Here is a 23764-nt window from a genome sequence, read left to right on the forward strand (position 1 = left end):
TTAATGAGTATTTTAAAAGGGAGTAATCCTTAGTTCCATAGGTGGACGTCGTTTCTAGATATCTCCATAAAGGTGGACCAGGGGTGACCCTAGAATTTGTTTGTACAATATGGGTATCAAAAGAAATGTGTTAATGAGTATTTTAAAAGGGAGTGATCCTTAAAGCTGGACCAGGGGTGACCCTAGAATATGTTTGTACGATATGGGTATCAAATGAAAGGGGTTAATGAGTATTTTAAAAGGGCGTAATCCTTAGTTCCATAGGTGGACGCCGTTTCGAAATATCGCCATAAAGTGGACCAGAGGTGACTCTAGAATGTGTTTGCACGATATGGGTATCAAATTAAAGGTATTAATGAGGGTTTTAAAAGGGAGTGGTTGTAGTTATATAGGTGGTCGCCTTTTCGAGATATCGCCATAAAGGTGGACTAGGGGTGACTCTAGAATACGTTTGTACAATATGGGTATCAAATGAAAGATGTTAATGAGTATTTCAAAAGTGAGTCGGCCTTAGTTTTATAGGTGGACGCCGTTTCGAAATATCGCCATAAAGGTGAACCAGGGGTGACTCTAGAATGTGTTTGTACGATATGGGTTTTAAAATCAAGGTATTAATGAGCATTTTAAAAGGGAGTGGTGGTAGTTGTATAGGTGGTCGCCTTTTCGAAATATCGCCAGAAAGGTGGATCAGGGGTGACTCTAGACTTTGTTTGTACAATATGGGTATCAAAAGAAAGGTGTTGATGAGTATTATAAAAGGAAGTGATCCTTAGTTCCATAGGTGGACGCCGTTTCGAGATATAAAGGTGGACCAGGGGTGACTCTAGAATATGTTTGTACGATATGGGCATCAAGTGAAAGGTGTTAATGAGTATTTTAAAAGGGAGTGGACCATGGTTCTATAGGTGGACGCCGTTTCGAGATATTTCCATAAAGGTGGACCAGCAGTGACTCTAGAATATGTTTGTACGATATGGGTATCAAATGAAAGGTGTTAATGGGTATTTTAAAAGGGAGTAAGCCTTTGTTCCATAGGTGGATGCCGTTTCGAGATATCTCCATAAAGGTGAAACAAGGGTGACCCTAGAATTTGTTTGTACAATATGGGTATCAAAAGAAAGGTGTTAATGAGTATTTTAAAAGGGAGTGAGCGTTAGTTCTATTGGTGGACACCGTTTCAAAATATCGCCATAAAGTGGACCAGGGGTGAGTCTAGAATGTGTTTGTACGATATGGGTTTTAAAGTCATGGTATTAATGAGCATTTTAAAAGGGAGTGGTGGTAGTTGTATAGGTGGTCGCCTTTTCGAAATATCGCCATAAAGGTGGATCAGGGGTGACTCTAGACTTTGTTTGTACGATATGGGTATCAAATGAAATGTGTTAATGAGTATTTTTAAAAGGGAGTGGGCCTTCGTTCTATAGGTGGTCGCCTTTTCGAAATATCGCCATAAAGGTGGATCAGGGGTGACTCTAGACTTTGTTTGTACGATATGGGTATCAAATGAAAGGTGTTAATGGGTATTTTAAAAGGGAGTAATCCTTTGTTCCATAGGTGGATGACGTTTCGAGATATCTCCATAAAGGTGAAACAAGGGTGACCCTAGAATTTGTTTGTACAATATGGGTATCAAAAGAAAGGTGTTAATGAGTATTTTAAAAGGGAGTGATCCTTAGTTCCATAGGTGGACGCCGTCTCGAGATATCTCCATAAAGCTGGACCAGGGGTGACTCTAGAATATGTTTGTACAATATGGGAATCAAAAGAAAGGTGTTAATGAGTATTTTAAAAGGGAGTGAGCGTTAGTTCTATTGGTGGACACCGTTTCGAAATATCGCCATAAAGTGGACCAGGGGTGAGTCTAGAATGTGTTTGTACGATATGGGTTTTAAAGTCAAGGTATTAATGAGTATTTTAAAAGGACGTGGCGCTTATTTCTATAGGTGGACGCCTTTTCGAGATATCGCCATAAAGGTGGACCAGGGGTGACTCTAGAATGTGTTTGTACGATATTGGTATCAAATTAAAGGTATTAACGAGAGTTTTAAAAGGGAGAGGTGGTAGCTGTATATGTGAAGTCGTTTTCTAGATACCGACCAAAATTTTCAAGGGTGTTTTATTTCGCCCTGCATAACTTTTTCATTTTCTTCTACTTAATATGGGAGGTGTCACAACCATTTTACAAAGTGTTTTCTAAAGTTATATTTCGCGTCAATAAACCAATCTAATTACCATTTTTCATCCCGTTTTTCGTATTTGGTATAGAATTATGGCATTTTTTTCATTTTTCGTAATTTTCGATATCGAAAAATTGGGCGTGGTCATAGTCGGATTTCGTTCATTTTTTATACCAAGATAAAGTGAGTTCAGATAAGTACGTGGACTAAGTTCAGTAAAGATATGTCGATTTTTGCTCAAGTTAGCGTGTTAACGGCCATGCGGAAGGACAGATGGACCACTGTGTATAAAAACTGGGCGTGGCTTCAACCGATTTCGCCCATTTTCACAGAAAACAGTTAACGTCATAAAATCTATGCCCCTACCAAATTTCAAAAGGATTGGGAAATGTTTGTTCGACTTATGGCAATAAAAGTATCCTAGACAAACTAAATGAAAAAGGGCGGAGCCACGCCCATTTTGAAATTTTCTTTATTTTTTGTATTTTGTTGCACCATATCATTACTAGAGTTGAATGTTGACATAATTTACTTATATACTGTAAAGATATTAAATTTTTTGTTAAAATTTTACTTTTAAAAAAAATTTTTTTAAAAGTGGGCGTTGTCCTTCTCCGATTTTGCTAGTTTTTATTGGGCGTACATATAGTAATAGGAGTAACGTTGCTGCCAAATTTCATAATGATATCTTCAACGACTGACAAATTACAGCTTGCAAAATTTTAAATTACTTTCTTTTGCACTTTTTCGGTTTTTCGAAATTTTCGATATCGAAAAAGTGGGCGTGGTTATAGTCCGATATCATTCATTTTAAATAGTGATCTGAGATGAGTGCTCAGGAACCTACTTACCAAATTTCATCAAGATACCTCAAAATTTACTCAAGTTATCTTGTTAACGGACGGACGGCTGGACGGACATGGCTCAATCAAATTTTTTTTCGATCCTGATGATTTTGATATATGGAAGTCTATATCTATCTCGATTCCTTTATACCTGTACAACCAATCGTTATCCAATCAAACTTAATATACTCTGTGAGCTCTGCTCGTTTGAGTATAAAAACCATTGTATAAAGCAATATGAGCAAAGCTCGCTAATTAAATACAAATAAAAAATTGCTTGGGTATCGAAAAACTATCGATTTATCCATACTATCGGAAAAGTTATCGATATGATATCAAAATAAAATAAAATATATTTAAAAAATTAAATAAAATAAAACAAAATAATATAATATAATATATTTAATAAAACAACAAAAAATTATTTCTCAAAGTATTATAAAATAATTAAAACAAAACTAAATGAAACAAAAAAAATCTATTTTTTATCGACGAGTTATTGGTTGGGTATCGAAAAACTATCGATTTACCAGCGAAAAGTTATCGATATGCTATCTAAATCTTATGGGATGTTAAAGGTGTACATTTGCTATCAAAAACTTATCGATTACTGTCGGAAAAGTTATCGATGTGATATCAAAAGTGTATAAATTTGGTTTAAGGGATTTACAGATTTGCTATCGGAGTGTGGTTCATCGATTTTGTCATTAAAAATGTATCGATTTGCTATCGACAAGTTATCTGTGTCTAATCGGAGTGTAAATAATTTTTTATCGATATGTTTACGACTATTCAGCGGTTCGTTATGATGCTAATATCGATAAAACTTTAGAAAAAAGTCGATGAAAAATGTGCAACCTATCGATAAGAAACCAATAAAAAGACAATGGCAAGCTGATAACAAATCGAAAACTAGGCGACAATAATTCGCTACCAATATCAAAACAATAAATTGACGGCAGCATGCTTTGCCCACCTCATCGAAGATTTTGAGTTCTATCCACGGGCTAAGCAAAATTAAAAATTTGGAAATACTTCCATCGGCAGGGATTTGGCAAACACAAAGAGTGTGTTTCATGAAAAGCTTCTCAGTGAAAACTCATTTGTCTTGCAGATGCCGTTCGGAGTCGGCGTAAAACATGTGGGTCTTTTCACGCGAATTTGCAGAAAAAATTAAAAAGGAGCACGGCGAAAATTGGAAAAGAAGTTCGATATAAAATATTTTCGAACTTCACAATTACTTGGTACACATAACGTTACTTTAAATTTAAGTTCCAGAAAGTAAATATAATGAATTTCCGCTCTTCCTCTAAATATGAGAACAAATAAACTTACTATAAAACAAATTAGCGCTTGAGTATGCTTGAGAAAACACTTCACTGCAGAGGTGAATGAAATTAGTAAGTTGCAAATAAAGCGAGAGAAAAACGCTTGGTGATATTAAAAAACAGAATATTCTTTCTTGCACCTGCTCTTCGTAGCCATAAATAAAATAAAATTTAATGCATTAAAAATATATATTGTTACGAATATTAGCAAAACTAAGGAGTGCTGCCAGCTCTAAGCCGATCTAAGCAGTGACGTGAATGCACATCAATAATTCAATCATTATGTATCTACATAAACGAATCAATAATTGCGTCTACACATATGTACACATTCCGACGAGCAACATTAACATACAAGGCAGCGAGAGATGAGATGTCACACACCGATGAATTTACTTATACGCTTATGTGTGTGTGGGAGACTGTAAACTACAAACACATGCATATACCTTATCTGAGTTGTCACAAGAGAGAGCAATAATTTGTGCACGTAGTTGTGGCTGGCGATTTTGTAGCCGAAACAACTAGTAACTTCTGGAAATCGAAGAGCCTAGAAGTATGCAGCGTAAACTATAAAAGCGATGCAGGCGAGTAAGAAGTAATTCAGTTTGATTTGAATTGTCAAGCAGTTACGAGTAACACGATATCTAGCGAGCAATAGCACTATTATTTTGAAAGTCAGTTTCCTTTAAGCTATCAGTTTGGTTATTAAGCTATTCGTTGCACAGTTTGAGTGTTATTGTGAAGTATTTTAATAAAGGCCATTTTTCCATTATTCAATATTGGAGTTATTTATTCAACAGTTTAGCGATACGAACCTAGCAAAAGGGCAAATAAGAGGAATTTGCAGCAACTTCGTTACAATTGGTGTCAGAAGAGGAATTGTTGAATAAATTCCAGAGGACAACAACGACATGGCAAAGTTCAGTGAATTGAAGATCCAGCAACTAAAGAAGGAGTTGGAGAGCCGTGGATTGAATACAAGCGGCGTTAAACTTGAACTTCAGGCACGGCTACGAGAAGCAATGGAAGCAGAAGGAATTGATGTGGAAGAGCATGTCTTTCATCTTGATGGCGAGGAGACAACAAAAATTGAAGAGAAAAACGAAACATCGCAGACGGTTACCAGCACAGACTTGAACATGATTTTGGCTGCAATATCTGCTCAAACATCGACAGTAGCATCAATGTCGTCACAAATGTCATCACAACTGGAAGAGCAGAAGACATATATGGCATCACAATTGAGAAGTTTTCTTGGGCTGTGCACATATTACCGCCGATTTGTACCAAATTTTTCCAGCGTAGCCCATAGCCTCCATGAGCTTACAAGAAAAAATAAAGCTTTTGAATGGAAGAAGGAGCAAGAAGTGGCTTTCCAAACATTGAAGGAGCGTTTGTGCACTGCCCCAATGTTAGCATATCCGATTCCAGGAGCAACATTTATTCTAGATACAGATGCGAGTGGATATGCTATAGGAGGCGTTTTATCACAACTGGTCGATGGACAGGAGAAGGTAGTTGCATATTACAGCCGTTCGATTGGAAAACCAGAGAGGAACTACTGCGTTACGCGGAGAGAGCTGTTGGCATTGGTAGAGTGCGTTAAACATTTTCACAAATACCTCTACAACCAGCGATTCCGTGTCAGGACAGATCACGCAGCTTTAAAATGGCTACTGCAGTTCCGTAATCCGGAAGGACAATTGGCACGGTGGATCGAGCGACTTCAAAGCTATGACTTTTCCATTGAGCATCGAAAAGGTAGTACCCATGGAAATGCCGATGCAATGTCACGAAGGCCATGTAGTTTGGAATGCAAGCACTGTTCAAAGGCCGAGGCTAAAGAAGACATTATAGATGTCCGGCTAATGACTATAACGTGTACGGATGAATGGGACAAGGAACAACTAAGAAAGTGTCAGCTAGAAGATACAGATCTGTCACATGTTATGCAAGGGCTCGAACGAAACGAAAGACCAAGCAGAGAGGATATGTCAGCAGAGAGTCCCATTGCGAAGTCATATTGGGCACAGTGGAACAGTTTGGAATTGATATCCGGTTGCTTGCATCGAGTATGGTAGAGTGAGGATGGTCAGTGTAAGAAGAAACTTATAGTTGTTCCCAGGAAGAGGATTCCTGACGTGCTCAGCGAGTTGCACAATGGTCCAAGTGGAGGCCATCTTGGAATCACGAAGACACTCGAGAAAATTAAGCAGAGATTCTATTGGGTTGGTTGCCGTCAGTCGGTCACCGAGTGGATTGCCAATTGCGAGGTATGCAACAGAGCGAAAGGGCCCAAAACCCGAAGTCGTGGCCAGATGAAGCAGTATATTTCAGGTGCACCATTTGAAAGGATCGACATGGATGTCGCAGGTCCATTTCCTACTAGCAACCGCGGAAACAAATACGTACTGGTGGTTATGGATTATTTCAGTAAATGGCCAGAGGTATACCCAATCCCAAACCAAGAAGCAGAAACAGTAGCAGAAGTGGTTAAAAACGAATGGGTTGCAAGGTATGGTGTACCAATGGAGTTACATTCTGACCAAGGCAGGAATTTTGAATCAGCTGTGTTCCAAGAACTGTGCAAGAAGTTGGGCATTCGAAAAACGCGGACAACTGCATTGCATCCTCAGTCCGATGGTATGGTGGAACGTTTCAATAGAACATTGGAGGAGCATTTAAGGAAAGTAGTCGACAAGTACCATAAGGACTGGGATACACACATATCATTATTCTTGATGGCCTACCGATCGGCAGTACATGACACAACGGGCCAAACTCCCGCAAAGGTAATTTTTGGCAATGACCTTCGACTGCCAGCTGATTTGAAGTATGGGATAGATGCCGATGCGGAGAGGAATGTCAAGAAATCCACTGATGTCTTAGAAGAAGAGCTGAGAGAGATACACGATCTGGTAAGGCAACGAGCAAAGATTATGAGTGACAAGATGAAAGCGAGGTACGATAAAGCAATTAATTCGGAAGGGTTTCAGGAAGGAGATTTGGTGCTGCTATACAACCCACAACGAAAAAAAGGTTTGTCCCAGAAATTGCAGTGTAACTGGGAAGGCCCATACAAAGTTGTAAAACGGATCAACGATGTAGTGTACCGCATACAAACCACTACCAAACCACGAACCAAAATGAAAGTGGTTCATTTGGAGAGATTAGCAGCGTTTAGATCGAGAGATTTGTCTGATCGGGACGATCAGACTTAGGTGGAGGGCAGTGTTACGAATATTAGCAAAACTAAGGAGTGCTGCCAGCTCTAAGCCGATCTAAGCAGTGACGTGAATGCACATCAATAATTCAATCATTATGTATCTACATAAACGAATCAATAATTGCGTCTACACATATGTACACATTCCGACGAGCAACATTTACATACAAGGCAGCGAGAGATGAGATGTCACACACCGATGAATTTACTTATACGCTTATGTGTGTGTGGGAGACTGTAAACTACAAACACATGCATATACCTTATCTGAGTTGTCACAAGAGAGAGCAATAATTTGTGCACGTAGTTGTGGCTGGCGATTTTGTAGCCGAAACAACTAGTAACTTCTGGAAATCGAAGAGCCTAGAAGTATGCAGCGTAAACTATAAAAGCGATGCAGGCGAGTAAGAAGTAATTCAGTTTGATTTGAATTGTCAAGCAGTTACGAGTAAGACGATATCTAGCGAGCAATAGCACTATTATTTTGAAAGTCAGTTTCCTTTAAGCTATCAGTTTGGTTATTAAGCTATTCGTTGCACAGTTTGAGTGTTATTGTGAAGTATTTTAATAAAGGCCATTTTTCCATTATTCAACATTCATTTATTCAACAGTTTAGCGATACGAACCTAGCAAAAGGGCAAATAAGAGGAATTTGCAGCAACTTCGTTACAATATGAACGTAAATGTAGACGTCCAATTATCAGGCGTTCTATTACTATTATACATAGTTCACGGTTTTTTGTTTTTGTTTTTACTTCAACAGGCTATTACTTCAATTATCTTATTATTATACCTTGCTTTAAACTGAGTATAACTTTTATGAACGTGAAGTTAATATAATAAAAATCAAGTAAGGAATGCTAAGTTCGGATTTAACCGAACATTACATACTCAGCTGCCAAATTACAGCTTGGAAAACTTTTAAATTACCTTCTTTTAAAAGAGGGCGGTGCCACGCCCATTGTCCATAATTTTACTAATTTTCTATTATGCGTCATAAGGTCAACCCACCTACCAAGTTTCATCGCTTCATCCGTCTTTGGTAATGGGTTATCGCACTTTTTTCGAAATTTTCGATATCGAAAAAGTGGGCGTGGTTATAGTCCGATTTCGTTTATTTAAAATAGCGATCTGAGATGAGTGCCCAGGAACTTACATACCAAAATTCATTAAGATATCTCAAAATTACTCAAGTTATCGTGTTTACGGACAGACGGACCTGGCTAAATGAATTTCTTTTTTCGCCAAGATCATTTTGATATTACGGAGTACCGTTATGCGAACAAAATTAAAATACTCTGTACGCCCAGCTGAGTATAATAAAATAAAAAGTAAGGAAACCCAAGTTAGGGCGAAACAGAACCTTATATACCCAGTTGAGTGCTTCATCATCATCATTAATTGGTGTTTAACAGCCTAAGCGAATTTGTGCGTTTCGTAACTATCCCCGGTTTGCGGTAAATGGCGTTAAGCAGCAACAAAAGAGAGGTTAAGTCTTCCCTCACCCGCCATTACAAACTCAGTGGGAGACCCCCCCTTCCTTTGCTTTCAAACTGTGGCTTCGTCTGAAGTACTTTCTTGGTCGGAGCATCTTCGTCAAATTGCATGACATGACCTAGCCCTGCACTATATCGATATCTACGATATCATCACTACAACTTCTTCGGTATTCGCTATCGACATCGCATACAGGGTCATGAATCTTCCGGAGAAATTTTCTCTCGCACACTCCAAGAGCCATTTCATTTTGTCCCGACAACGTCCATTATTGTGAATCATACATTAGTACAGGTATCATAGGCGAATTGTAGAGCGTGAATTTTGTTCGTCGCGAGGCGAGTTTACTTTTCAATTGCCTACTCAGCCCAAACTAGCCATTTTTGGCAAGAGTTATTCTTCATTTGATTTCAAAACTGACAATGTTTTTGCCGTGAATGTTGTTTCCCTACATAGAAACATATGGTGCCTGCAGCGGCGGTACGTAGTGAGAGCTCCCACACATCGTCAGGTCGCACATTGTTTCTGCTAATCAGAAATATTGTGAGAGCCAAGTTTAATAATCATCAACTGTTTCTTACTGCAAACGAGCATATTCCTAGCCTCGGCGAAGTCAATCAGCCTCGAGCCATTGGAAGATGTAACATCGTATAGGCTAAATCTTCCGACTGTTGCACCAGACATCCCTTCGTTGCTGACCCTGGCGTAAAATTTGCCAAGCATGATTTTAACATCATGGCGGGGCAGTCATGGTATGGCTTTTCTTGTTTCTAATAGAAGGAGCCTATGGGTGCATAAGTTCATATAAATGACATATTGTAAGATATTCTAAGCCCTCACAACTCGCAAGGGGCAAACGTCTTTGTCTACAAGTACACGTCGATGTAGAAATCGCTAAGAAGGGCAGAGTCAATTAGGTTTTTCTAGAGTTCCATCTGTCATCTTGTTCGTTTTACCCAACCCACTTTCTTTATCGTCTTTTGGGTTGCTTCTATGAATTGCTTACCCATTTATATGAAACTCCAAATACAGACATTCCTGTCCACACTGGTTGCTTTGAAAAAACATTGCTTTAGCCATCAGCTTTGAGTTTTTTTCCCATTCTTAGAGTTGTCGCATTATTGCGGAGTCTCTAGCGCTGCTCTTAGTTATAACGAACTCTTGGCTTGAACTGCTGGTCCGGAAATTAAACTTGTTGACCGGAAGTTGAATGCGTTTTAAAGTATGCTTTGTTTATGTTTTTTTCTGCTCATTTACACATTGGTTATAGAAATATTTTTATTTTTTTTTTTTTCACAAGATTGCGTTTTACAATTTCTACTTCTATTCCTTTTGGTAAATTTTTCATTCACGTTTCTTATATGTATTGTAGGTTTTTTTATACTCAGCTGAGCAGAGCTCACAGAGTATATTAACTTTGTTCGCATAACGGTAATCCGTAACGGCATAAACTAATCGAGATAGATATAGACTTCTATATATCAAAATGATCTGGGTGAAAAAAGAAATTCGTTTAGCCATGTCCGTCCGTCCGTTCTTCCGTCTGTCCGTCCGTCTGTAAACACGATAACTTGAGTAAATTTTGAGGTATTTTGAGGAAATATGGTATGTAGATTCCTGGGCGCTCATCTCAGATCGCTATTTAAATGAGCGAAATCGCACTACAACCACGCTAACTTTTTCGATATCGAAAATTTCGAAAAACCGAAAAAGTGCGATAATTCATTACCAAAGATGGATAAAGCGATGAAACTTGGTGGGTGCGTTGAACTTATGACGCAAAATAGAAAATTAGAAAAATTTTGGATAATGGGCGTGGCACCGTCCACTTTTAAAAGAAGGTAATTTAAAAGTTTTGCAAGCTGTAATTTGGCAATCGTTGAAGATATCATGATGAAATTTGGTAGGCACGTTCCTCCTATTACTGTATGTGTGCTAAACAAAAATTAGCGAAATGGGAAGACGAACACCCCCACTTAAAAAAAAAAATTTTTTTTTAAGTCAAATTTTAACAAAAAATTTAATATCTTTACAGTATAAAAGTAAATTATGTCGACATTCGATTCCATTAATGATATGGTGCAACAAAATACAAAGATAAAAGAAAATTTCAAAATGGGCGTAACTCCGCCCTTTTCATTTAATTCGTCTATAATACTTTTAATGCCATAAATCGAACAAATTTTACCAATCCTTGTGAAATTTGGTAGGAACATAGACCTTATGACGATAACTATTTTCTGTGAAAATGGGCGAAATCGCTTTGAAGCCACGCCCAGTTTTTATACACATTCGACCGTCTGTCCTTCCGCTCGGCCGTTAACACGATAACTTGCGCAAAAAACGATATATATTTACTAAACTTAGTCCACGTACTTATCTGAGCTCACTTTACCTTGGTATAAAATATGGCCGAAATCCGACTATGACCACGCCCACTTTTCCGATATAGAAAATTACGAAAAATGAAAAAAATGCCATAATTCTGTACCAAATATGAAAGAAACGATGAAACATGGTTTATTGACTTAAAATATAACTTTAGAAAAAACTTTATAAAATGGGTGTGACACCTACCACATTAAGTAGAAGAAACTGAAAAAGTTCTGCAGGGCGAAATCAAAAGCCCTTAGAATATTGGCAGGAATACTGTTCGTGGTATGACATATATAAATAAATTAGCGGTACCCGACAGATGATGTTCTGGGTCACCCTTTTCCACATTTTTGTCGATATCTCGAAAACGCCTTCACATATACAACTAAGGGCTACTCCCTTTTAAAACCCACCCTTAATATTTTTAATTTGATACCCCGGGTTCACCCTTATTGCGATATCTCGAAAAGGCGTCCACCTATAGAACTTAGGCCCACTACGTTTTAAATAATCATTAACACCTTTCATTTGATACACATGTCATACAAACACATTCCAGGGTTACCCTAGGTTCATTTTGCTAATTGGTGATTTTCCCTTATTTTGTCTCCAAAGCTCTCAGCTGAGTATGTTATGTTCGGTTACACCCGAACTTAGCCTTCCTTACTTGATTTTTTTGCGTGTAAGCTTAATCAAATAGTAATTAGTTTGTCATGCAAATTTGTGTTGTGACGAATATGACCTTAGCTTATTCGGATAACTCAATCTTTCAATTTGATTTGTATGCAAAAATGTCCTAATAGCAAGCCGTAAACCATGTCCTAGGTTTTGAAAATTTACCTGTCAGCTGTTTTGGCTCTTGATGATAGAAGAAAGCCTGATGAAATTTTTGTATAATTTTCTCTATTTGTTTTAGACGTAGGGGTCTCATCTACCTCTTATTGTTCTAGTATGAGCGAAAGAAGCGTTTCCCTTACCTTTGCCAGACTTTGTGAGACTATGAAAGAATAGCCCTCAGCGAGTTAGGGGCTTAGAATATACCCGCGGTAGGTATTCTTGTCATAAGGCGGAATAAAATACCAAATTTATTTAAGGGGTGTGTAGCGTAACCCTCTCAAGGGGATGCCAGTGCAATATATAGCTTCTCCAACCCAATTGTCAACATCGCCTACCCGTGGTGAATCCTGTTTCATTAACAGTCGAAGCTCTGGCGACCCCGAACACATGACGGATCTAGGGGGTAGGAGGGCGGTATGACCTAGAGTGTCTCATGTGGTTACACCAAATTGTTCCCAAGATGATCGGGCTAGTACTTTAATGGTGCTTGTTACCGCAATGTACAAGAACTGTATGCGGCAAAGGACCATCAACATCCATAAAACTCCCAAGTTCCTTCGGGGAGTGTTCTTATCGCTACAACTACAACAACAACAACCTGAAAGAAGAGTTCCATTAGAAATCTAAGTCGATTTGTCTATAGTGCTATAGACATCAGCAAGGAAGATGGTTAGTTATTCTTGCAGCTTATTGGCATAGTCTATCATTGAAAATTCTGTGCGATAGCCCAATATTCAGCTTTGATATCTCTAAGTAATATCACTACACGCCCATTCTTTATTGATCCACATTTCATTTAGACTCTGACTCTGAATTACTCTCGTTAAAGCTTGGGAGATTGTTCTCAGTCGAAAATTTTCCTAGCCTGACATTAGCAATATTTATCTTTTTGTGGGCTGGGAAAATGTATAATTTACCTAGATTGTAGCCGTCACAGTAATCGTGTGCTCTTGGAACCGTCACTTATCCCTGGACTACTTTCGCACAACTGGACTACTTAGCCTTATATTTTTCCTGACTCCAGGTTCCACATTTTTGCTCTAAGTGTGGTTTCAAAAAAGTAACTAATTCTTTTCCCCTCATCTAGGCCGCTCAGTATTTTGCTTGTAACGTTAACGTGTTTGCCACTGCAACAGGCCTTAAGCCCTGGGGGTAGCTTGGGTGCAGGCCGTACGACCATAGCAGTATAGCGCCATCTATTCACAGGAAAATGAAATACATGGTCCCGTGTCTGAGTTTCGAAAGAGTTCTGGGGGCCATAATTTATCGGAACGGTTGGCTTCTGGGTGCAAAAATGACAGAACATACAATGCATGTGTATACAGATGGCTCGAAGTTAACAGAGGGGTCGGGTCTGCTGTTTACTGTGTCGATCCAGGAATAAGTAGATCCTACAGGTAACCATAGTACTGCAGCGTCTTTCAGGTGGAAATTATATGCATATCGATTAAGGCAATTATCTCACACAGTACTTCATCAAGAAGTGTTCTGGAATTCAAAAAAGACTTACAAAACCTTTGCTCAGGCTGAAACATACATCTATATTGGGTTTCCGGTCGTAAAGGGATAGAAGGTAATGAAAAGCCCAATGAGTGGGCAGAGGAGGGTGTAGCGCTCGCTGAAACAACATTAAACGCCCCAATCCGTTTGGAAGAAATCAAAAGTAGGCAAAAGTTGCATATGATCCATCAAGCAGGAAAGGTGTGGACAAAAGCGTGGGGCTTCAAAATTTCTAAGATCATGTGCAAAGCCAGGCAGGCCATTTGCGTAACAACAGGTTCGAGCTACAGAAAGAAACGGTTGAGCACGCTCTGTGTTCGTGTACTGAGTTCGCCTGGTTAAGGTTCAAGCTATGGGGGCGGCTGAGTTGCCAAATATCGAGGAAGCAATTAAACTATGTCGGAGAAAACTTCCAGTATTTGCCAAAAAGATGGAGTCATTCTATAGCGTAATTCCTGGCACTTGATTGGGGCTCTTCCGTTTGGTTGTCAAACAATTTTTGGTAGCAATTGTTTGTTCTGGCTCAATCGCAAGTATTTAAAGCATGTGTGTTCAGCATCCCCCTCATCGTCATCGCCGTTAAGGCACTTATGGCTTTCGGCCTCCTTTATACTGTTTAAATATTTTTAAAATACCCGTGTCCGGAGAACATATGAGCAGGCTTTAAAATTTGTTATTAGTTTCACTGCCTATTTGCGTCGTTGTTAATTTTCCCACCGTTATTGTCAGATTTTAAGCATCCCTTTGCTGCCCTCTTTGTTAACACTCTCATTAGTTTTTGATCAATCTGCTTTTTTGTTTCCCACAACCCTCTTTTTTCCAACGCTAATAGGTTGAGGGGAATTGCTCTGCTATTTACTTCATCGGCTGGTTCTGCTATAGTGCGATGTGCAGAAGCTACTCGCAGAGCTGCTGTTCGCTTTAGAGCTGTTAGAAGCTTTAAACGACCTTTATTTCGAAGTATGCGTGTCCACAGTTCGGTGTCGTACAGTAGCGTGAAAAGGGTGATGCCGATCAGCATTTTCGGTTTTGAAAGATAAAAATACATGTTTGTCAGTTACGTACAACTTCTCCAAGAAGTCGGTGTGCAAATCACTCACATCAGCCGACTGTCACTCATCAAAAGTCGGCCGAAAGATCAGATATGACATCATTGGAAAAGTTGGGACTTTCCCTTTATTTTTGTTGCTTAAGATATTTGTGATAGCCACAATTACTTAAGTTCGGTACAATTTTAAGATATGTAGATTTAAGACATTTGTATCAAAATTATAGTTTTTTTTCGAAAGTCAAGTATACCTACTTATATTTTTCTCACCGGAACCAGAATGTTTGGACAATTTTACATAAGAACACAATTTTTGAAGCACGAAGTTCCAAGATTTCATTATCTATACAACTTCTAATTGTAAATGAGAATGCGCCAATTGTAAATGCGAAAACGTTATATGGAAATGAGAATAGTGAAGTGTAACTGCGAAAAGCGTCACTTCGATATGAGAATAGGCACTTGTAAAGCGTCTAATGCAATTTTGAAAACGTCAGTTATAATTGAGAATAGTCAGATTTAAATGAAAGGAATCAATTGTAAATATTAAACCGTCATATGAAATGAGATTAGTCAATTGAAAAGGCGAAGGCGTCATATGGAAACGATAATAGTCAAAGGAACGTGAATCAGATAATTGGGAAAATTTTACATGGGGACACAATTTTTAGAGATATAGTTAGAAGATTTCATTATCTACACCATTTCCAGTTGTGAATGAGAAAGCGTCAATTGTAAATGAGAAAGCGTCATATGGAAATGTGAATAGTGAAGTGTAAATGCGAAAGCGTCACTTCGATATGAGAATAGGCATTTGTAAAGCGTCAAATGAAATTCCGAAAACAACAATTTTAATTGAGATTAGTCAATTCTAAATGATAATAGTCAATTGTAAATGCGAAAGTGTTATATGGAAATCAGATTAGTCAATTGAAAAGGCGAAGGCTCCATATGGAAACGAGAATAGTCACTTTTAAATGAGAAATCATCAAATGAACATGCGAAAACGAAATTTGTAGATGAGAATACAAAAATGGTTGTAAAGATAAGCTATGTACGTAGCAACGGGCATATCTTCTAAGGATAATAACACTTAATGGGAAATTGTCTATGTTCCGACTGACCTATCTTGGAGTGAGAAAGCATTTCCAAGAAACAAAGTTGCATGCTGGAATGCTCTCGTAAAATCTAAGTTCGTTTACTGATCTTGTTGTTGTTATTATTGTATTAATTATAAAGACACTCGCTTTGCATATTCAGTTAATGCTTTCCCATTTATACCTAGCCATTCTCATTTCCATACGACGCTTTCTCATTTTCATTTTGACGCTTTCTAATTTGAAATTGACTATTATCATTTCCAAGTGACACTTTCGCATTTACAATTGAATATTCTCATTTCCATGTGACGTTTTCTCATTTCCAACCGGCTCTTCTCAAATACAAATTACGCTTTCGCATTTCAAGTTGACGCTCTCCCAATTACAAATAACTATTCTCATATCAGTCACTTTTTCGCATTTACATTTAACTATTCTCCTTTTCATATCACGTTTTCTCAATTACATTTGACTCTTTCTTATTTACAATTGACTAATCTAATTTACAATTTACAAATCTTATTTCCAATTGACTTCTTTTCATTTACAACTGGAAATGTAGTAATCGACCAAATTAACAAAGACTCAACAATAAAAGAAATGTGGTACATACATACATGGCGTATACGTAACTTTTTCTATGAACACTTCATACGAATAGTGAAAGTCGATGAATAATCGTAAAAAATTAAAAATCGAATTGTCGACTTTTCCGAATATTCCGAATATTTTTAAGAGCCCTAATACGCCATAATGTCAAACTTGAAAAAATTAAAATTATTTTTTTTTTTATTTGGTAGGCAGTCTTCCATCAGTTCTATCGGCTTAAGCGATTATGACTTATGACCAGAGAAATGTTTACAAACCAAATTTTTTCATGCACAAAAATTTCTAATTTATTGCTACAAAGAGACGTTTTAATGTATGTATACGAGTATAAGTCTGTATAAGACACATTTTAGGCTAAGCGTCCAGACGTTTGGTTCTCCTTTTAAGTCAAATGCATGTCTTTACATACGGGACGTGCTCATATTTTTTGTTCTAATAATTTAATGTCGGATGTAAATGTTTTGTGCTGATATTATGTTTCTTGTTTAGTAATAAATTTATCCCAAAAACAAATTGTCTAACACAAGCAAATAATTTATTAAGGCACGGCATTGACATTATATATTTACACACACACACACACAGTTAATGCGTTAATATATCAAAATAAATATTCTTAAAGCAGCCCAAGTCTAGAAAAATAGTCATTTCCAATGCGACTCTGTATTGATAAAACCAACTTTGCTACTTTGCGGATATGAATACTTGGAATTTACTTATATTAATACTTTGTAGATATTAATACGTGGGATTTACAATTCTAGGAAATATTAATATTCAAATGACTTTTATGTTTGATGTTGTCAAGTATGTATTGTGAAATAATTTGTCAAGTTTAGTTGAAATTATGATACAAAAAATGGAGGTAGTTCCATTTAGTGTGACGTTAGCCACTTGACTTTTGCGGAGACAATGACAATTTCACCAAAAACAAGCTACCAATTTCAAAAATTTTACTAATTTTTTTAATTTTCATGGATTTTATGATAACGAATACGGCTTCATAGTTATTTTAAATATAAAAGAAAAAATGAGCCGCATGCGTTGGATATATTTTAAAAAGAAATATCAGCCTATAAAAGATGGTTTTCAATAAGTTTTTCGAACTCCCGAAAATTTCTTTCGTAGAAGAAACATGGGTCGAAATATTATTATTATTATTAGGTCTGAACGAACTGCGACCTTTGTGTAGATCTATTGTGGGTCGAAGTATACAAAGCAAGAGAACATAGCCTTCCAAGTGTCCGTACGTTTGCTCTGAACATTTTGACAAAACATACACATTTGTCAATTGATTGCAAGGAGGTGCTTATAAACCGACACCGCAATTTCAAAGAGTTTAGCATACTTAAACGCAATTTTTATGAAATTAAATGGTAATAAATTGGCTACAAGTCCACATTTATTGTGTAATTATTTATTGTATAATTCAAGCGTAGATTTTAGGGAGGGAGTTGTTAAAAAAAATTTTTTTTTTGCCACTAGTTAGGAGTTCTTTTGCCCTTTGTACCAGCGCACAGTGTTTCGTGTAGAACAAGTTAGCTGGACAAAAACAAAGTTCTTATTTCAAGAAAAGTGTAATGAGAAATGAAAAAAAAAAAACAAACAATATAACGAGATTTTTGATTTTTTTTGATATTGTTGCTCATATATATTGAGTAATTGAAGTAAGAAGGCAGGAGTGGCCGTAAAATGCATTGATTAATTTGCAAAATTCTTGTTGAATATTAAGCTTCATATTTTTTTTAAGTGAACACTTTTATATAATTTTTTTGATGGATTCTAAGCTCTAAGGTAAGTAAATTTTTCTAATAGTAATTATTTCGCAATTAGAGTATTCTAAATATATTTAACATTCCGTTATTAAGAAGAAAAAGTATTTCTTCTCTATATTTTTAAATTTAGGGACAAAAAAGTTACATACATCCGCGGACGTCCGGGCTAAATTTTACATATGTTATAGTCGCAAGTATTCTCTAATAGTCGAAAGAAAAAACCATTGCGAATTCTTTGCAAATCTATTTTTAATTTTTTTTTTTGTAGATTTAGTTATCTCTATATATAAAATAGCATGTATGTACGCACAAGCTCCGACGAGATATTAGAACCTTTAAAGCTGATCTGCAAACGGCAAAACCAATTCCCAGGTACAGGGAACAAACACATAGCCATAAAACACACAAAAATAAACGCGCAAGGTCAACAAAGGCACACCAAAAGCAAAAAGGCGTAGTTCACTGACTTCGACCTGCCACAACCTACCGCACCAGTCACCAAGGCATAAAAACAGGTACATACAAAGCAATCCTAATGCAGGTATAACCACACAGGAACGCTACACACAACAACCCCCTTTGGTAGCATCTACGCCAATACTTGAATGTAATATAAATACTGCAAAACTTGGATTGATAGTAGATAAACCAAAACCAGGTTTCGGCAATACTAATGACGGCAACACTACTCGTAGGTTTTTCGAAAATTCTGAGGCTGGTGCTGAGATTACGGGACTGGATGTTACGCTCATCAAAAGATTCGACACTCTCCTTCGCGCATTAGCATCTGGGTACAATATAAATATCCAAAGATATGAAAAATTTGCGGTCGAGACTAAAAAACTATACATAGATCTCTATCCATGGTATAATATACCTGTTACAGTTCATAAAATCTTAGTGCATAGTACTGATATTATAAAATCAGAAATTTTACCTATTGGTCAACTTTCTGAGGAAGCATAGGAAGCCCGTTACAAAGATTTGAGACGATTCAGGAATGATAATATACAAAAGCTGTTGCGTGAAACCACGAATAGAGATCTTATGAATATCGGATCCTTTAGTTAACAGTTTTAGGGAGATACCTAAGAAAAAATTTAAAAGTCTGACTTCAGAAGTCTTAAACTTACTGTCCCCGGATAACGTTGAGGAGTCAATAAGTACCCCAGTTGTTTCAAGCTTTCACAGTAGTGTTGCTGATGCTCATGACTATTCCACAAGTGACTCAACGAATGAAAGTGATGATAGCGAATATTAACATAATTATAAAAGATAACCTACTCTATAACTTTTTGTTGGTTCAGGTTTTATTTAATTTAAATCTATTGTTTTTGTACTTTATATGATACTTTACTTTTAAGTTTTTTTAATAAGTAATTTTCATATAATTAATTTATTTATTTACATTGTTATTAATATTATTGTAATTCACTTTTACATTCCTGACTGGTACTATAAAATAATTTTGTAAAAATTGTAGTGCCAGGATAAATACTCAAATAAATACAAAATATGTATGTACAGGCGGCCACCGTGGTGTGATGGTAGCGTGCTCCGCCTATCACACCGTATGCCCTGGGTTCAACTCCCGGGCAAAGCAACATCAAAATTTTAGAAATAAGATTTTTCAATTAGAAGAAAATTTTTCTAAGCGGGCTCGCCCCTCGGCAGTGTCTGGCAAGCGCTCCGATTGTATTTCTGCCATGAAAAGCTCTCAGTGAAAACTCATCTGCCTAGCAGATGCCGTTCGGAGTCGGCATAAAACATGTAGGTCCCGTCCGGCCAATTTGTAGGGAAAAATCAAGAGGAGCACGACGCAAATTGGAAGAGAAGCTCGGCCTTAGATCTCTTCGGAGGTTATCGCGCCTTACATTTATTTATTTATTATGTATGTACATATGTACAGTCACTCACATAAATAAGTAGACACCCTTTTTGCACAATTCTTAAAATTTTTGCTTTCGCAAATTTATTTTAACTAATTCCCATAAGACAATTTGTCACGATCTATAACAAAAACTAAATTATATTTAAAAAATGCTTGAAAAATTCGACGAATTTTCATAAAAGGTTTTAATTTTTTTTCCGAATTTTTAGAATTTTTTAGAGTATTGAGATTTGTAGTCCATTCAATTTAAGTACAATAAAGTAATATTCTTAAGTCCTTTAAATTGTTTTGGATCTATGTCACTTATTCACATGAGTTACTGTATATGAAATAAGCAAATGTATGCATATGAAGTAAAATTTTGGAAAAAAATAAAAAAAAGAACATATGGCTGAAAAAAATGACGTAGTTGTAATAAATGACTGCATATGAAACGGAAAATCTCATAAAATAATTTTGTCCAGCTAGCTTGTTCTACACGAAACACTGTGCAGCGGCTCTTTGGGGCAAGCCTCACCTATACATATTCTGTGCACTTTTAGCATTGACATGGATGTGGCGTCCCACAAACGTAAAAAATTAAACACCTACCACTCACTGCAGGCTTTGGAAGTAGACTTTTCCTCAACATGCCTTGAGAAATATCCACTGTAGAGGCATGATAATAGGGCCATGCTAGAACAACAGAATTTTTCGTGTATTTTTTTCTATCTAGGGGTCTAACTGTCATAAAGATATGAGTCATTAGCAAATGTATGGGTCATTATTCACTATTTTTTCAATAAAATTGCATGTTTTACTGTATTCTCAATCGATATTTATGCACATAAATCGTGCTAAGCATATTATTATTGTAACAGATGACCATCGCGTTTTCATCCTGAAGGAAATTTCAATTCCGAAAAAACACAATTTCGCCTTAAACAGTAGCGGTATGGCAACGCTTTCAGTAAAACAAGAAACATTCAGAAACTTCAAAAATCCCCAAATACGTCAAAAAGTTTTGTGTGGAACTACCTTCTTTTTTACACAATGATAGTAAATCTTTCTTATATAGATGTTTGAAGCTAAAATTGCAGATCAAACAAGCAGAAATTCAAAATGGCATTTTTATTGTGAACTTTTTGATATGCCATTCATTCAGTAATTTTTGCTTAACTCTCTACATGCTGGAATACCCACCGAGCTGTTCAAACACGGAGGCGAAAAGTTGGTAAAGAGCATGCATCAACTTCTATGCAATGAAAGGCTGGAGGAGCACGTTACTAAAGACTGGAAATCTACTCTAACCAAAGCATATAAAAGGTGAACTCGCAAACCACTCCAATTACCGCGGAATCAGCCTGCTTAATGTCGCTTATAAGGTGCAAAAGAATGAGACCCCGTAGTCAACAAACTGATTAAACTTTATCAGTGCAGCCTCAGTCCTGGTATATTTACTAACGACCAAATTTTTACGTTGCGCCAGATCCTGGAAAAAAATCATGATAGGAGAGTCAACACCTAACATCTTTTCGTCGACTTAAAAACAGCCTTAAACAGCACGAAAAGAAGATGCTTGCATGCTATTATTTTTGAAACTAAACTCCCTGCAAATTAGTAATGCTCTACCAAATGCTGTTTAGAAACACCATCAGCTCCGTAAAGATCAGGTAGGACCTCCGCGCCATTCGCAAGCAAACGAGGCTTCAGAAAAGGCGATTTTCTCTTTTCCCTTCACCAATTCTTACCCTCCGTATTTTAAAAGCTCGTTGGGAATTCCAGCGTCTAGACAGTTAAGCACGCTCTTCAAGTTGGGCATGATACCTATACTGATGCATCGCTGGGAATCAAGAACGGTGTCGAGAGAAGATGAGATGGCTCTTGAAGTATTCGAGGGAAAATTACTTCGCAAGATATATGGCCCTGTTCGTGATGATGGCGACAAGTATCGAAGGAGGTATGATGATGAGCTGTATATACCTTACGCAAATATGACGATAGTGCTGAGAATAAAAGCCCAAATAATCCGTTGGATAGGTCATGTTTAGCAAATGGACGAATACCGTCCGACCAAGAAAGCATTCCAGTCTGAAATTGCAGTTTGGAAGCAGAGTTGGGAGAAGCAGGTGGAGGCAGACTGTATTGAGTTATTTGGTCAAGGACAGGTACGATGCAGAGACATGCGCATATGCAGATAATGGGAGAGATACAGAGTGGGAAGCGAAAGATATCTATTATAGATACCATGATCTTGTATTGTCAGAAAGAGCTCATCACACCTGTCTATATGCATGTAATGTAATGCAATGAAGACAGTGCAGAAACCTAAAGATTTCGCTGGCTAGGATAGGACGAAAACACTCCGGCTAAGAAACCATTTTAATCGACGCCCGCATTGGGAAGCAAAGAAAGTGTGTTGCCTTAACTAATAGTCCGCTTATTATGGTCAAGCTTTCGTTTTTAAGTCGACTTGTTACCACCGAGTTGCCGGCGTCTTATTGGTTTATTAGCTAGTTATTATCGATAACTTACAGTTATCCTATTGTTTTTGTATTGAAGTTTTATCGGTATATGTTTTATAACAAACCGATGCGTCGTCGTTAACAAATGCATAACACGACGATAACAAATTGCTAACTCTCCGATGAATTTTCGATCACTTTTCGAAAACAAAAATAATTTTTTGATAATAAATCCACAATTTAAAATATTTACAATATTTCTGTTATACATAATTTGTTAGTTTTGCTATACAAATCCATGAGTTTTCTATAAAAATTCATAATTTTCCGAATACAAATCGATAATGCATCTATGAGAAATTTTTAAGACTCACAAGTCACTAATTTTTCTATAATTATAATAAATAATAAAAATTATATATATAATAAAAAATGGTTACGTAACTTTTCGATATAAAATCGATAAATCTTTGATAATAAATCTATCAATTTTCAACAAAAAATCAGTAATTCTTCGATAAAAAATCGATGTTATTTCCATAAACAATCGACAACTATTTGATAATAAATCGAAACACTTTTTGATAACAAGTCGATAACTTATCTATACCTCATCGATTACACTTCTGTACTATTCCTTTCTTCTTCGTTCCTTTCCTTTCCTTAAATTGTCTTGATTTGCGGTCTGATTTCGCTCCTTTAACCTTTATCACTTACATTGTTCCCACATTATGCTACAATATAGTGACTACGCTTACGCTTACATTTTACATTCTGTATAACAATGCATCAAAACAAACAACAAACATTACGCTTCCGCGGATGTGGGAGCTTGGAATATACCCGTTGTGTGGTGGTAGCGTACTCCGCCTACCACACCTGAGGATCTGGGCTCAAGCCCCGAACAAAACAACCACGAAAATTTAGGACAAAAGCTTTTCAATCAGAAAATAAAAAACAAAAAAGATTTTCTAAGTGGACCGCCCCATGGCAGTGATTTGGAAAACTCCGATTTTACTTCTGCACGCAAAGCTTCTTTGTGAAAATTCATCCGCTTGCAAATGCCGTTTAGGGTAGACATATAACGCGTAGGTCCCGTCTTGCCATT

The sequence above is a fragment of the Eurosta solidaginis genome, chromosome 1 (assembly GCF_040869045.1).
Source record: "Eurosta solidaginis isolate ZX-2024a chromosome 1, ASM4086904v1, whole genome shotgun sequence".
Taxonomy (NCBI): domain Eukaryota; kingdom Metazoa; phylum Arthropoda; class Insecta; order Diptera; family Tephritidae; genus Eurosta; species Eurosta solidaginis.